The sequence below is a fragment of the Otolemur garnettii genome, unplaced genomic scaffold (assembly GCF_000181295.1).
Source record: "Otolemur garnettii isolate 467f Iridium unplaced genomic scaffold, OtoGar3 scaffold00054, whole genome shotgun sequence".
Lineage (NCBI taxonomy): Eukaryota > Metazoa > Chordata > Mammalia > Primates > Galagidae > Otolemur > Otolemur garnettii.
Genome location: NW_003852449.1, coordinates 8,202,455 through 8,210,896, shown reverse-complemented (window position 1 = coordinate 8,210,896; position 8,442 = coordinate 8,202,455).

Here is an 8,442-nt window from a genome sequence, read left to right as displayed (position 1 = left end):
GTTGTTTGGCAGGTCTGGACTGGATTTGAACCCACCAGCTCAGGTGTATATGGCTGGCACCAGGTGCTGAGCCAATAATATGGAATTTTAACAATGTTGATTCTTCCCAGCCATGAGCATGGTATGTTTTTCCATTTGTTAACATCTTCAGCTATTTATTTTCTCAGAGTTTCATAATTGTCTTTATAGAGATTTCACATCCTTTGTTAGGTAAATTTCCAAATATTTCATCTTCTTTGTCACTACTGTGAACAGAATATAGTCCTTGACTGTTTTTTCGGCTTGACTATTATTGGTATATATAAAAGCTACTGATCTGTGAGTATTGATTTTGTATCCTGAGACACTGCTGTATTCCTTGATCACTTATAAGAGTTTTGTAGTTGAGTCTCCGGGGGTTTCCATATATAAAATCTGATCTTGTCTGACCCTATTTGTATACCGCTGATCACCTTCTCTTGACTTATTGCAATGGCTAAGACTTCCGTTACAATGTTAAAAAGCAATGGAGACAATGGGAAACCTTACCTGGTTCCTGATCTGAATGGAAATGTTTTCAATTTTACTTCATTCAAAATGATATTGGCTGTGGGTTTGCTATAGATGGCCTCTATTAGTTTAAGAAAAGTCCCTTCTATACCTATTTTCTGATCATGAAAGGATACTGGATATTGTCAAAAGCTTTTCTGCATCTATTGAGAGAATCATATGGTCTTTGTCTCTTTTTTTTTTTTGTTTATGTGATGTATTATATTTATAGATTTACGTATATTGAACCAATCTTGACACCTTGGTATAAAACCCACTTGGTCATGGTGTATAATTAATTTGGTATGTTACTGGATTCTGTTTGCTAGGATCTTATTGGGCCTGCAGCCCCTGCCACCTGGGAGGCTCAGCCCAAGAGAGTTAGAAGTTGCCATGAGCTGCGATGCCACAGCACTCCACTGAGGGCGACATAGTGAGACTTTGTCTAAAGTAAAATAAAATAACATAATAAAAGGGAAGCAGAGAAAAAAATAATAATTAAAACAATAACTCCTACAAGAAAGAAAAAGGGAAAAACATAAAAAAGCAAAAATAACAAGCAAAGAGAGGAAAAAAGGCAACAAAATTATATATATATATGACTATTTATATGCCCTAGGGATTGACTTTAGTGGGAATATATTTATGTTGCAATATACTTTATGGACACCAGGTAGCGCCATGAGTGGTTCCCAGGCTTATACCTGTTCTGGGCTCTGTTTGTTCCTGCTTGGTGCTTATACCCTGCTGAACTGTTGATTCCACTGATCTCAAAAAATCTTCACAGGCAGGTTTCACAGATTCTCCGTGCAACAGTTCCTGTGAAGTGCAGGATGTCCTGGGCCAGTTCCAAGTGTAGGACGACTGCAGGTGAGACTCCAGTCTCTGTGTCTGGCCCTCATGTAGAGGTGCCTGCGGCACCCTCCATCTCCCAAATTTTAAAGCAATGGCCTCTTCTTATCCGGGATCTTTCCTGTCTGAGTGTCTCTCCTACCACCTAACCGTGGTGGTGCTGCACCAGATGCTACCCCATTCTGGCTGCCTAATTCTGCTCAGGAGTCCACACCTCACCTTCTTTCCTGGTTTTTCTTCAGCACTAGCTCCCTTCCATTTCTATTTTAAAGTTGCATTGTATTGTCTGACCTTGAGCTATAGAATTAGAAAACCTTTGGGGAATTCTGAATTTTCCATTCCTCTCATGAAAGGCTTCCTTTCTGGTTTATAGCTTCCCTCTCCACTTCCCACTAAGTGGCTGGGAAAGCAGAATTTATAGTGTAAAAACTAGACTCTCCCTAGTCTAAACCATTGAAGACCTGCCCCAAAGCAGAGATAGATAACTAATTCCCTTTGGTTTTTATTGTTTCTCATTTCTCTTCCTAGAAAGATCTAAGAGAAAAACAAGTAATAGTTTTTTTGAGACTTTCAGTTATAAGGAGCACATAGGTAAATCTGACTTTACCTGACCCTGCTGAGAGTAACTGTAAGTTGAGCTTTCTAAATAAGAAAAGTTTTAGTGCACATGATGACATGTGCTGTTCTAGAAATGCTAAGCAATCTTCAGTACGCATAAAACTTCGTCTCAGTTCACTGTGGCAACATTGTGTTTTTGGATGATAGATTGAGGTCAGAAAGAGTGAGCAGAGCAGTTCTCAGATCATTAGGTTGTGCTCTTTCATACCAACTTAGGTTGCCATTTTTTATTTTCTTGTGAGAAATACTATCTGTAAGAACCAGACATTATAGCTGTTAGAGTCCTGGTTGCATCTGAAATGCATCACTGGGCCATTTGAAATGAGCATCTATAAAGAGATCTAAGATTAATACAGTTATGTGGTGATTTTAGCCATTTTAATGTCAGATATGGATAAGCCTGCATTTGGTCCTATCCATGTTACATCATGTGGCTGTGTATATGCAGCTTCAGAATGACCCAGGTCGTTTTTGAACAGAGCTAATGTCAAACCCAACATACGTAATTTCAACTTTATGTATTGGAACATAGATTCACTTTACAAAAAGATTTGCCTAGCATCTATGATGTTTCTAATTCATTTAAAATGATTAAAATGGAATATTTGTTTGGAATGCCCAGTAAAAACTGTTTCACACAATAGTAATACTTCTATCTCTTGAGGACTAAATGATACACATTATTACAAGATGAATAATCGCCATTATAATACAAAATACTAATATGGTAAAAAAGAAGAAACAAACCATCTAATAATTGTAATAACAAGTGTATTTCACTCTCTGATAATTATTTGATATTTTTTCTTTTTGGGTTTTGAGGTATTTGAATTTGTATTTGGGTTGTGCAACATGTAAGTGTATGTGTGTGTCGTGCTATTCCTAGAATTTGTTTTCATTATTAAACCCCAACATGTAAGTTAGAACTACAAAACAGCTTATCCTTTAAACAACCAAACAAATATCAAATCAAGAAAATAAACAACACCCCCCAAAACTAAAAACAACAAACACTAATGGGGTAACTGAACATACTTAATGGTCTCATGGGGGGCGGTCAGGGACTGACCCCACCAATGTTTGTTCTTATGTGTTCTGTTGTCCCGCGTAAACAAATACATGAAAAACCATCAGTGGGGTCAGCCCCTGACCTCCCCTTTGGGATGTGACTTTGTTGAAAACCCTTTGGAGATGTTACTTATTATTAAACCAGGGTAACGAGTAATTCAAAGTTGTTCTTTTCTGTTGTACTTTGTGGACATAAGTGGTCCCAATCCGAAGCTGTTAGTACTGAGTCAGATTTATAGGTTGCTCTCGGAAGAGTCATGCTAACTCCCCCACCCCATAGTCATACGATGTTGTTACAAGAAGGAAAGCAAAAGGGAGGTAAAAGGGAGCATCAAGGCAAGGTATAAAGAACAGCTATTGCCCATTTGCCAGGGGACTGGACTACAGTGTCTCTGAAGCCCCACCATGGTCACTGTCACGGTTCTTGTGGTGGTTGTGCAGGTGCAGCCTTGCACATTACAGGCATTCAAAATTTACATATTTTTAAACAAAATGCTATCTTCATGTTAGTAATCTCCTTGGTTTCTTATATATAGGAGACTGGGGGAAAGATCGGCCTGCTGGAGAAGCTATTTCTTTTCACATCTACACAGACTTTCCCCTTAAACACATCCATGTAAGTGGGGGCATGTCCTAGGACCATTCTTACTTGGGTTCATTCGTTACCCTGTAGTTACATTTTGCACAGAGACTATATGTGACAACATTCCCTGATTTTGACCCTACATTTGAAATTTATAGTTAAGTAATTGTAAGGTTCAAATTTAGAGATTAATTTTGCCTTTAAAAGAGGGATACAGATGAAGCATTTGGTTGATTCTAGATAGTTACCATCATTGCTTTTGATGGCTATGGACCATGATAATCAGTAGTAGGAGAGGTCCATGACCAGCACAGCTATTTATAAGATCTAAGCAATATTGTGTGGAATTACAATTGTAGGTAAGGTCCAAAGGGACTGAGTTATTATACCACCCCACAGTTTTTTTTTTGTGTGTGTGTGTGTCTTAGAGTTTCAACTTGTTCCTTTTGAACAAGCCCCAGTTATCTTGGGTCAGTAGAGGAGCAGTGTGGTAAATGGAAGGATCAAAGGGGCTGTGTATAAGTTTTGGCTTTATTTTCACCTATCTGAGCCTCTGTTTCTTATCTCAGACAATGAAGATTGTCCACTGCCCTTCAGTGTAATCTGGATTAAATGTTATAATTAATGTATATGTATGTGCTTTTGTAAAATTGTCAGGTGCTATGAAAATGTCATTTAGTAGTAGTTCTACCCAACCTCCCCTCCTCCATGCATTTTCTTTCTCCTATATATTTCAGGTATAAATAGCGTAATGACCATATTTGGGGACAAAAGGGTGAGACTAAAGTGAAATGGATTTATTCTGCTCCGTGGGAAATTCTGTATACTCCTTTTAGATTTAGAGTTTTTGCAGATCAGAAAAAAAAAGATTTCCTTAGGAGGATGTTGTTCAAATAACTTCACACTCACATCTTATGAATGTGTCAGTTTAGCATAGACAGCACATAACAAAGGAGGAGAGAAAGAAATAATAAAACAATGAGCTGTCATGGTGATGAAGGCAATGGCTCCACCTATTCTTGGATTAATATTTAAGTCAGTTTTGGCACCAGTGGGGCTGATCTTTCTGGGTGTGTAAGCCAGAAACAGCAGGATAGGATGCGTAAGGAAGCCGCTTCACACAGTCACTGGTCCGTCTTCTCTGTCAGCTGTCCTGTTGGCCAGGGCTGCAGGCTTTTACCCAGTGGTTACAGAGCTCATCCGGCTCGCAGCTTGTTCCGTCCGGATGTGCTTCCCCACGCCCTGTGAGGTAAGGGGCTGTGCTGCATGCGTTCTCTTTGATAAAGTCTCCTTAACCAACGTCATTATCATGGGCAGGGTTAGCATTGCCCAGATGAACAAGAAATGCCACTTTGCACTTACATATTCTATATATAGACACAGAGAGAGAGAGAATTTAAATTTTATAATTTCATATTCTGTACATAGACAGGAATTCTTTAGCATCCATGGGGCATATGCCTTTCTTTATATGCCTGGAGAAATGACAGTTGTTACATTGTAAGTGGTCAATGGTAGTGAGTCCAACCTGTAAGTTTGAAGTTTTCTTCTTATTCTTCTATGAGTGGAAGCAAGTTGAGTTATCTTACTAGTAATTGATGCTGCTCTGATATTAATTATAAGGAGGTCAGACAAATAAGATGTCTTATCATCTCCCTCTAGGACTGCACCTTATATCAGTGTGGCTGGGTGTCAATATGGTAAATGTCTTTGTTAATCTTATTCCCTGTTTATAGATTAGACAAGTGTTTTTTCAAACATTTTGACTTTTAACCTGTAGTAACAATGCATTTCATATCATCACCCAACACATGTATACCTTACATACAAATATAGGACACAATTAAAAATTTGTCTTATGATCCTCTAAACAATTGCAAAACAGCTTGAAAAACACTTTACTGTTTGAAAACCAGTATGCTGTGGTTTGGAAGCTCATTTTCTTAGGGGTCAGTTACAGCTCCCTCTAAAAACAAGGCTAAAATGGGAATGGTGAGGATTGATTTCCTTCACTAGGTGTACATGTAAGATTTTTAAGGCTTATTTTGTAGGATCCAGGAGTGTCATCATGCCCAGTCTGAAATAGCAAAGGAAGGATCAAAACATTGAAGCTATTAGATTTAGAAACCTCTTAGGACAAAGATACCAGCTTCCTTTCCTGATGAAATCGCCATTCCCTCTACTTTTTCTCTTTTTTCCATGATACAAGGATATAGGTATTATATTGAGACAGGGGAGGTTTAAGGAAACTTATAAAGTTACTGTGATAAGTAGACTTAGAAAGAAGTGTCTCTGCATGTCACATACACCCTCTGTATGTCATAGAAGGTGACATTCTCTATGATCTCCGTGATGTGGACAAATTATGTTGTTACCAGTAACTTCTCCTCATATACTGCCAAATTATCTCTGACTTGTGTGACCCCGGGTGTGGTGTGCAGCAGGAGAGATGAGTCAGTGTAGCCTCAGGAAGGTTGACGATTCGTCTCTTCTACCTGGAAACTGCTGTGGCAATCACGGCTTATTTTAGACAATTTGGTTCTTTGCAATATGAAAGTCTCTGATGATAGACTCTAATTATTTAATATCTATGAATTGTATCTCTTCAGTGAGTTTCTTAAGAACGTCTTTCATTTAATTTTTGTATCCTTTGTGTACCTCTAGGCAACTATTCAACTCCCCCCAAATATTCTTTTGTTTGTTTTGAGACAGAGTCACCCAAGTTGGAGTGCAGTGGCAGGATCATAGCTCCCTACATTCCCAAACTCCTGGCTCCAGTGATCCTCCTGCCTTGGCCTCTTGAGTAGCTGGGACTACACATGCACACCACCATCCCTTGCTGATTGTTTTTAATTTTTATTTTTGTAGTGAAGGAATCTCTCTATGTTGTCTATGTTGGACTCAAACTCCTGGTCTCAAATAATCCCACTGCCTCGGCCTCCCAAAGTGCTGAAATTATAGGTGAGAGTCACGGTAACCAGCTCAGCATTCCACCATTTACTTTTTACAAACATATTACCCCATGTTTTCCTAAATCTTCATTACCAATTCCTTATCTTTTTCTTCTCAATTTATTCTTAGATCTTTTATTTACACTCCAGCATAAATAGTCAATAATAAACTAAACTGCCGTTCCCAGAGGCATTTGCACTTTTTTAAGCTAAAGAGATTCCTCAGTGATTTTTCAGCTGGTGAGCTGTAGCACACTGATGTGCCATGAGAAGATCTGAGGTGTGCAGTGAAAAATTTTAAAGATCATTAATTAAATTATTTTTGAAAGCAGTTCAAAGCACAGTAAGTGTATACTTTCTAAAACTCTTTTTTCCGACATAATTTAGGTGTGCTCTGCAAGTTTAATTATAGGTTCAAGTGTGCTGTGAGATAAAAAGGTTGAAAAACACTGCTTTAAAATAAAAGAAGAATTTTAATCTGTAGCCAGAAAGCGTGGCCAAGATTTATTAAGTACTTAGTAAGTTCCATGCACGCCTGTAATCGCTACATGTGGGTTAACTCATTTTAATTTTCACAGTAGCACAATCAGGTAGGCACTAATATTATTAGTCTTACAGATGAGAAAAGTAAAGCACAAAGACTTTAGTGATTTGCCTAAAGTTGCTAGGCTCTGAAATTCTGGAGCTAGGATTTGAAGTGAGGTAATTTGCCTTTAGGCAAACACTACTTTATGCTACCTACATTGGCACTGAGTTATTTATTTCAAAAATTGACCATTCTAGGTCCATGAAATGCTGTATTGACTAAAAGCAAATCCAGGCAGGCTCTGTGTTCAACTCAAGGCAAGCCCTTTCACTGTACTGAAACCCAGGAGAGTACTCCTAGTTCTGCTCTGTGCCCCCTTCTAGCTGGGAGCTGGGACTCTGCTCTTTGCCAACATGTATCTTTAGAAAAGAATCTATTAGAAGAAAAACAGTTAAGACATTTTTCCTAGTGGAAGTCTTAGTTGATTGGTGTGGCGGTTATTAAGTCGTTGTTTTTCAGTTCCAAATTGACCCTCTATAATTGGTAATGCTGGGACTGGGGCTCTGCCAACTCTCCTTTGTTGTTGGCTGGTGTCCTGTTAGGAGCTGTTGGAGGGACAGCGGAAGGAAATTGGAAGGCAGGAGGGGGAGAAAGGATCGCCCCTTCCTGTTTGTTCCCTGTTGCCACATTTGTTATCCCAGCAATGCAGCTTTATCTGGGTATGTAGAGTATTGGGCACAAAATTGCATCTTTTGCCCAATGTAGTTTTTATGTGGTTTTAATCATATTATCAAACAATTGTGAAGAAAACCAATTGTTTATTCTTTTGAAAAATTTTTATTTTATTTAAATTGATGCACAATAATTGTGCATATTCATTGCGCACACAGTGATGTTTTGATATGCATAGTGATCAGATCAAGATAATTACCATCTGTATCATCTCAATTATTTATCCTTTCTTTGTGTTGGGAACCTTCAGTATCCTTCTTGTACTATTTGAAACTGTGTAATATATTATTAACTATAGTCATTCCAGAGTGCTATAGAACACTAGAGCTCATCCCTGCTGTCTAGCTGTCATTTTACATGTTAACCAATCTCACCCTCCCCTCCCTTCCCTCCGACCCTCTCTAGCTTCTAATAATCTCTGTTCTACTCTGTGCTTCTATGAGCTCATTTTTTATCTCCCACATAGGAGTGAGGACATGCTGTATTTATCTTTCTGTGCCTGACTTACTTCACTTAATATAATGTCCTCCAGGCTTATCCATGTTGCTGCAAATGACATGATTTTATTCTTTTTTAAATGGCTG